This window comes from Cornus florida, unplaced genomic scaffold (genome assembly GCF_030987335.1).
Source record: "Cornus florida cultivar Cherokee Brave unplaced genomic scaffold, ASM3098733v1 CherokeeBrave_3.0.0_Hap2_Chr05, whole genome shotgun sequence".
NCBI lineage: Eukaryota > Viridiplantae > Streptophyta > Magnoliopsida > Cornales > Cornaceae > Cornus > Cornus florida.
The window spans coordinates 16133124-16141499 of NW_026775575.1; positions in this window are offsets into that span (position 1 = coordinate 16133124).

Genomic DNA, 8376 nt, shown 5'->3' on the forward strand with positions numbered 1-8376 from the left:
CTACAATGCAATTAAAGATTAATGTAAGTAAAAAGAGAACAATCTAGAAAGTAGGGAAAAGATATAGGAGAGGTCTTGGGGCTTAGAGTCACCACTAAGCTTCACTTCATCAAACACTAGCAATTGTACAATAATAGGGAAATTTAAATTGTAACTTGTGTGTGTGTGTGGGGGGGGGGGGGGGGGGGCATCAATTGAAACTAAGCATGGATGGCAAATAAGTATAGATTGTTTAGCCAATTTTAATGAATAGCACAACCTATCAAATAAGACCAAAATCCTTTCAATTAAACCACAATTAATGCACACACAAATATCTAAAGATATGCACTCTTTGCATTCACAAGCATGGAACATCAAGAAACAAGAATAGATTGTTCAACTACTTAAGAAATTAAAGCAACTACACTACAACTAGGCTAGAGACATGAAATTAAACTAATTAAACTAGAGATGTGATACAATCCATCAAGAAACAAGTGTGACCCATCAAATAAATCACAAGAGTGTTCCATTAAGCACCATGCCTTGACCATCACTAGATTAACATCATCAACACACATAGCTATGCATCAATTTCATTAAATCTAGAGATAAAAACATGAACATCAATTCTAGCATATATAGACAAATGACTAGAGCCAAATGATTAATTGAAACATTAATCCATACAAATCAAGTAAAAATTACAAGATTTATATTTATTCATGATTAAAACATCTATTACAACTAAAATCCCCAAAAATACACGAAAGCTAGGTTTGAGAAGTAAGCCTAGGGGCTATCTCTAGCCCCAAGAGAAGGATTTAGCCACTCATTATAGTGGACATGGAATCCTCAAGGGCTAGCTTGGAGGTTGGCATCATCATCTTCATCCTTGCTTTCTTCCCAAAACCCTAGTTCTAGAAAGAAAAATTATTTTTCTTTAGTTTCTTTTATCTATCTCTGTGATGGGTGATACAATAATGTTCAATAAATCAATTACATACTCCTTTGAGTAAGGACTAAGTCAGAATTACAGCCTCTGATTGGAGGAAATTTGCAACTACACAGGTTAGGTAGAAATCGGAGTGCTCGGGAATTAGACAGCTCACTACCAGCAGGCATTTCGATCGATTGAAGATGTTCGGTCGATCAAACACTTAGCTTTGATTGATCAAAGCTGACGTGGCTTGAAAATATCTTCCAGGCTTTATCCAATTGGCTGAGCTGGCACCGCCTCATTTCGATCGATTGTAGACCTCTTCGATCGGTCGGGACTTCCCTTCGATCGATCGAAGTTCCCCTGGTACATTTTTCTTGGCTTCTTTCCAACTTTGCTCCTTAGCTCCAAAATTGAGCTAAATGACTCTTGTTAGCCTGTTTGAACTTTATTAACCTGAAATAGGCAAAAACACAAATACGTATCTAAGACATGAAAGTAAGATAGATGAATGGATTAAAATACCCAAGCTTAGGTGCTAAAATACGTCTCATTTGACCACTCATCAAGATCAAAGTTTCATAATTCATTAATCAAGTGCTCTCTTCCATATATGCCATGTCTCAACGCTCGAGCACAAAGCTATATCAAGATAGAAGAGAACAAAGCAAACCAAAAGATGCAGTCAACCCTAATTTCGGTGGAGGAGAAATCTAAAGTGAGGAGCACCAAAAGCAAAAACACATAACCACCTTCGGCCTCAGCCTTCCCGATTTTGGATAAAAAGTAGAAGACTAAAGAAAGGATCATGCCCATAAGAACAACTATGGCTTGGCTTTTTCAAGAAAACAAGGAAAAGTTCCCTATTCCTTCAAATATCAAGCAACCTTTTGAACAAAGGGACAAAAGCAAGCATTGTGCTTATCACAGGGAATATGATCACTCCATTAATGACTATAGAACTTTCAGGTGGCAGGTGGAATCACTGATCGCAAGGGGACACCTAGTAGAGTACGTATTAGGCAAAGACTAAACAAAAGTGAAGGAAACGATTACAGTACCGAAGAAGAACATCACCGAAGAAAATCCTATACGGGTGATCAACATCATGCACGGCAAGCCTAAGGAAGAAACAGAGTCTAAGGATGCCTACAGGTCTAAGATCAGGTAATTTCATAAACTAAGGAAGCTGAGTATGGTCAATACTATCGGCCAGGTTATAGCTAGAATTAACTTCGGGGATGAGGACTTAGCACGAGTCCAGATACCACACGAAGATCCATTGGTTATCAGCCTGTTAGTTGCCAGCTGTCTAATAAAAAGAGTCCTCATAGACCTGGGAAATAGTGCTAATATAATCACCAAGTGAACCTTCGAGCAACTTGGGGTAGATGTCTCACACATCAAATCTACCTTAAGTCTATTAGCCGGTTTCAATGGAACCAAGGTAGACCCAATTGGAGTGCTTGACTAATCCGTAACAGCTGCAAAAAGAACCTGAGAGAGAGCTTCGTATTGGTAGATATTCATCCATCATATAATTTGATCATGGGGAGAGGCTGGATACACAGAATGAAAAGAGTTTCGTCCACTTTCTACCAAGTCATGAGATGTGTTGCCCTAGATGAAAAAAGTATAATTGACCTTCACAGAGACCAGGTAGCAACCAAGGAATGCTACGCCATCACTCTAAAGGACATTCAGAAGCAGAAGCCGCCGACAGTGGCCTTAGAAGAGGACTCCAAATAGCAGCTGATGAGCGCTGAATATTTCACATTCGAGCCCCTAAATATACGTATGTTAAGACCTTAAATGATATTTCTATCCAGTTTTAGATTGATTTATGTTTATTCTGTGTTTTTAGGTACTTTCCCAAAGAAATGGTTAAAATCGATGTTTTATGATGAAAAGTCTAACATTAAAGTTGACAGAGTCATTGCTGGTCATTCGAAGTAAACCGAGAGTCAAAAAGGGTGATTTTGGTAAAGTTCAAGTGCCAAGGCTTGAGCCCATGTTCCTAAGGCTCAAGCCCAAAACCAACTAAAGCAAGAATCCCAACCAAGGCAAATAAGGCTTGAGCCTAGGATCTTAAGGCTCCAGTCCAAATTCAAGGTGCTCGAGCCCTTGCAAAAGTGCTCGAACCCAAATTACGTCAAAATATCAAAAGTCACTTTGAAGAACTCCAAGTTTCCGGAGCTCAAGCCTTTATTTATAAGGCTTGAGCCCAACTTTCAAGGCTCGAACCCCAATGCATGGTGATCGAGCATTGTTAAAGATTCATCCCAAAAAATATTCTAAGCGTTGAAGAAAAAGACGCTTCTGAAATTATTTAAAGAAAAATGGTTAAGTGTTGAAGTCATGCTCGAGCCCAAGCCACAAGGCTCGAGCCCAAAGTCAAAAGGCTCGAGCCCTTACTATTTAGCCAGACTTAATTAATGCGGGATTTGTCTTATTGAAGTCCTTTTTCATCCCAGATGGACTCGGATTACCTTAGAATACCTAAAAGCCCGCAACCCTTATTAGAAATTAATTCTTCTATAAATGGAGGCACAACACCACAAATTAGAGGTCCTCTCTCTTAGTTATTTTCTCTCAATTAGTGGCGGCTTTTAGGGTTTTGAAGGTGGAGATCCCAAGAAGAGAATTGCGGCCCATGGCGATGAAGACCACAACAATACAGATGATATCTGACGCCGTAATGAGTAACTAATTCCTCCCTTAGGGCATTGATGTAGCCCAAATTCGAGTATTATGGTTTGATCGTTCTTAACTTTGGGGATTTATATGTTTATGTATCTTACTTGCATAATTATGAGCAAATGATTACGGATCAGTTGGTATTTTAATGAATTAATGGTTTTTGAATGATAATTACCCTGTCTTAGATATAATTGCTCTTAAACTGTTCTCAACCTATTCTTACTGGACGGTATGGTGGAGGCCTATCGGACATAATATGCAATTGTGTTCAAATGTTTTTTATGAATGAATGCTTTCTTAATCTATGCCTAGGGAAGACGAGTTATACTGCAACATTATATTAGAAGTAGGTAGGTAGATAATTTGTGCCAACCGAAGATAGGTTATAGTTAGTTGAAGTTCATGGAACATCTTTATTTAAAACCCGAATTAAACAAATGTTATTGTGTTTAATTCATTTGATACATAAACTATGAAGTCCTAAGGTTGAATGGTTGACCATAATACGAGATTCGTGGTGAAGTCAATCCTTAAGACTTTCTCTCTCTTGATCTTATCTTTAATTTAATTTAGTTTTTATTTTATATTTGTTACAAACAATCAAATCAATCAACTTTTCTCCTTGAATCAAAATCATATTAATTGGATGCTTAAATAAACTATGATAGTTTCTGTGGTTCAACACCCTTAATATAGCCCTATGCTGCAAAGATTCGTGCTATTACGAGTGGTATAATTTGATACACATCAATTTTTGGCACTGTTGCTGGAGACTATGTAATGGTTCATTTGGTTGAAAATTAGTTTTATTTTGATTCTTAATTTTTGGACTTTCTTATATCTCACCTTATTTCTTTTTCTTTTCAAGTGCAGGAATCTAGCAGCAAGGGCAAAGACGCTTAAAAAATAGAAGCTTCAGTTTTTGGACCTATTGTGAGTTCTTGTTGGTTTCTTTAACTTGAAATTTTTCTTTTTGTTACTGCTTGTTGAATTTGAATAGTTCATGCTAGGTCGTCGTTCTTAATCAGAACCAATAATATTGTATGACCCTAAAATAGAGAAAACTCTTAGTCAAATTAGAGAACTTAAAAAAGATTTGAATTTGTTAGGAAGTTCCTCTATTGATAACATGGCTGATAATACTAATGATGGGTATAATTGTTACCACTTAAAATACCACTTGCAATAGCACAAATCAATGTAGAATAAGGCTATAGTAAGGGATTGTCTAACCACAAGGATTGTAAAATTACTTTTTAGTTTGATAAAAAAGATGATAATTTGATTGGTTTGTCACTTATATTATGAATTGAAATTGCATAAAAATAGTAAATAAAATGAATTCAAATGGATTAAACTTATACAGATAAAGGCTAGGGAATTGACTTCACCAAAACCTCATAAACATGCTAACTTGCACTGAACTTGGGGATAAACAACTATGTATATAAAATGATGTGTAGAAGTATAAAACAGCCACATCTTCTAGAAAATCATACATTTCAGGACTAAGCATAACCCATCTTTGGTTGGAATGGTTCATCCACCTAAACTAGGTTGTGGTATGAACCATCTTTCCTAGGCATGGCCTATCAAGGTCCTTCAATTATATATTGAAGCACATGAAAATTAATTATCTATCATAAATTATCTTCAGTTGGTATGGACCATCTACCTAACTAAATTAATCTAAAGGTGTAGCATGGTTCATCTTCCTTAAGTATAATCTATACAAATTCTCAATTAACATGCCAATATAACTATTTCATAAATTCATTCCTATTGTCACTATAGGAAATCAAGTGCATAATTGTGCCAATATGATTTCTAAGACAAGATAAACTTATCAACATAATTATATATTCAAATGAAGATCACATACATTAATTCAATGTAAACAACTTCTTATTTATGAAACCAATATATACAATATGAATCCCCAAATTGAAATAGCAATTACAACATATTTACTTGGTCTAGGTTACATCAACTCCCTAGGAAGGGAGTTAGTTCCTCATGGATATGGTAGAAACTTCAAGGATTGAAGAAGAAGAAGATTTCCCCTGTAGCCCCATTGTTACAAAACTCAGCATAAAACCCTAAGGAAATTCCCCACTCTCTCAATATCTTTTTAGAATCCAAAACTAATTAATTAAATTTAGGCATTTGCTCCTTCTTAATTCCAAAATGAGTTTCCAAATAACCCAACTCATCAAAATTCAAATTCCCACTTAAAAGGGAACAAACTTTGACTTATTCAAAATGGGGGCCCGTAGGCTAGCGTCCGGACACGAAGCATAGCGTCCAGACGCGAGGTGTGGTTGCATGGCGTCTGGACGCGAAGACTGGCGTCTGGACACAAGGCTAATACTTGGCTTATTTCTTCTCTTCTGCAGTGCTGAATGCATCCATTGAATATTTGGGCCATTTCTTCTTAAAAATCACTTAATATTTAGGCCCGATATGACTTGTTCTTGAAAAACCTTTAAAACCTTATTTTTATTTCTTTTTAGTAAATAAACCTGCAAAAATACAAAAATGAAGATAATCTATATACAAAGATCAAATAATGGGCTTAACTAATCCAATTAAAGGCGCTTGAATATGCAACATTCGGCGTTTATCACACCCCAAACTTACATTTTGCTAGTCCCTTAGCAAAAATAAAATGAAACACAGAATGAATTATCCACATTTCTTCTCTTTCGTGGGAGTGACGATTGCATTTAGCATATGCAACAAGCCTTTTAAACCCCTACGTATCCCTAGAGGACGAGTGAAGTCTCGTGAGGGTTTACCAGAAATGATATCCACAAACATTAAGCAACAAGGCTCATTCTAGTATAAATTAAAACATATGACTTTGGGGGAAAGACTCTATCATGAAGACTACAACAACTATGCATACAATGACATCTCAAAACAATATTCAATTTCCAGCATTCATGCATCAACAAACTAGTCCACATATATGATCCTCAACATCTCATTTATAATAGAATTTCATCTCAAGTTCCTTAGAAGTGAACCGAAATTTCATTTTCTTTTAAAATGCACTTTTAACCCTTTTATGGCTCAGTCAATGTCTTCCACATCCTTAATTTATCTTTTGAAATCATAATCCAAGGCATGAATTTATTTGAACACATTTTGTGTTTTTTTTTATTTTTTTATTATGCATGACCATGTGCAATATCTAAGTTTCTTAAGCTCTCTAATCACCCCATATAATAAGCGTTGAGCCAACAACTCCAAAACCAGATGGCCTTAGGGCGTTAAGTATAAAGACACTCCTAAGAGCATAATGACTTGGAATGGTTAGGCTACAAACTCAAACTAATCATACACCTTACATTCTTTCCTTGTCTTCCTTTTCAATCAGTTGACATGTTGAAAGAATGCAGTTTTATTCAATTTTTTTTTTTTTTTCAATGCTAAGGACCATGTCATTCATCCGACTTACTAATTCAGGAAGCCAATTAAATAAAATCAGAAGGAAAGGAATGTAATTTTCGGTGTGCTCAATGTGCATTGTGAAGTTATTTAGAGATGAAAAACTCCAAAATAAAACATTTATATTATGCAATGGATCTTTTTTCATTTGAACAATCATGTTAGCAACTTTCAATCATTCCTTTATATCCTATAAAAGTATACAAATTGTATTAATCACATAAACCCTCCCCCAAACTTAGTTCCTACAACACCAAAAATCATTTTCCTAAACATACAATTTTTTTTTATTTAAATTCAACCACATTCAACAATGACAATATGCATATGAATAGCTAACTCTCAACACCCCCAAACTTACATGATACATTGTCCTCAATGTATGAAAACAAGTATATAAAGATTAAGCATGCATAGAAGCATAAAAGGGGAGAAACTACCGAATGCAAAATAGTAACTCTAGTGCAACCAGTCGCATTAAAAATGCCAAAGTTCTTTCCCCCAAACTTGTACTTGATAATCTGTCCACATAAACTAGGTACCAAACATAAAAGCATAGACATAGATAAAGATATAAATATAAAAGAACATATCATGCTTTATTAAAATCAAGAAAGAAATCAAAATCTGTGCACATCAAAAAGTACACCCACAATTGTCATGCCAAACATGGCCCAAAATAGTATCAAAATGCAAGACGGAAACAAATAACATAAAATAAAAATAGCAAATATAAAATCAGTTCGCCCTCGGAGTAGAAGAAGAAGTACCTGCTCCTTCAGGAGTATGATCATTCAGTGACTGCACCATCACGGGCAATAAGTGACTGCCTCCAGTTTTTGAAATTGTAGACCTTCTTCGAGGTAGCCCGCTGTTCATTGCATGGAATAACAAACCTTTGGTCCTTAATCATCTTTGTGATTAGATTAGGGAATGGGAAGGACTAAGTCAATGAGCTTTTGGTTTATTTGACAATCAATTTGTTATAGACCTTCAAGATTTGATTCATAACCAAAGTGGGAACTGAAAACCAAAAGTCATTCTCCGCTAAATAGAGAGAATCCAGGAGTAAACTGTTATGTTTCGTAGTTTTGCCAATTGGAAGAACATTCTTAACTAGTATAACCTTGATGAACCAAATTTGGGGTAGCAAAAAGGACTTTTTAGTTGAGGTGCCCTCGACGTTTATGAGATTGTTATTTGCCATTTCTTCCAAAATTTTCGTTGTGCCATCCAATAATTCAAGTATATCCAGTAGTGGAGCATAGAAAGGTTAACCGTTCACATCCACTAGGGAGTTG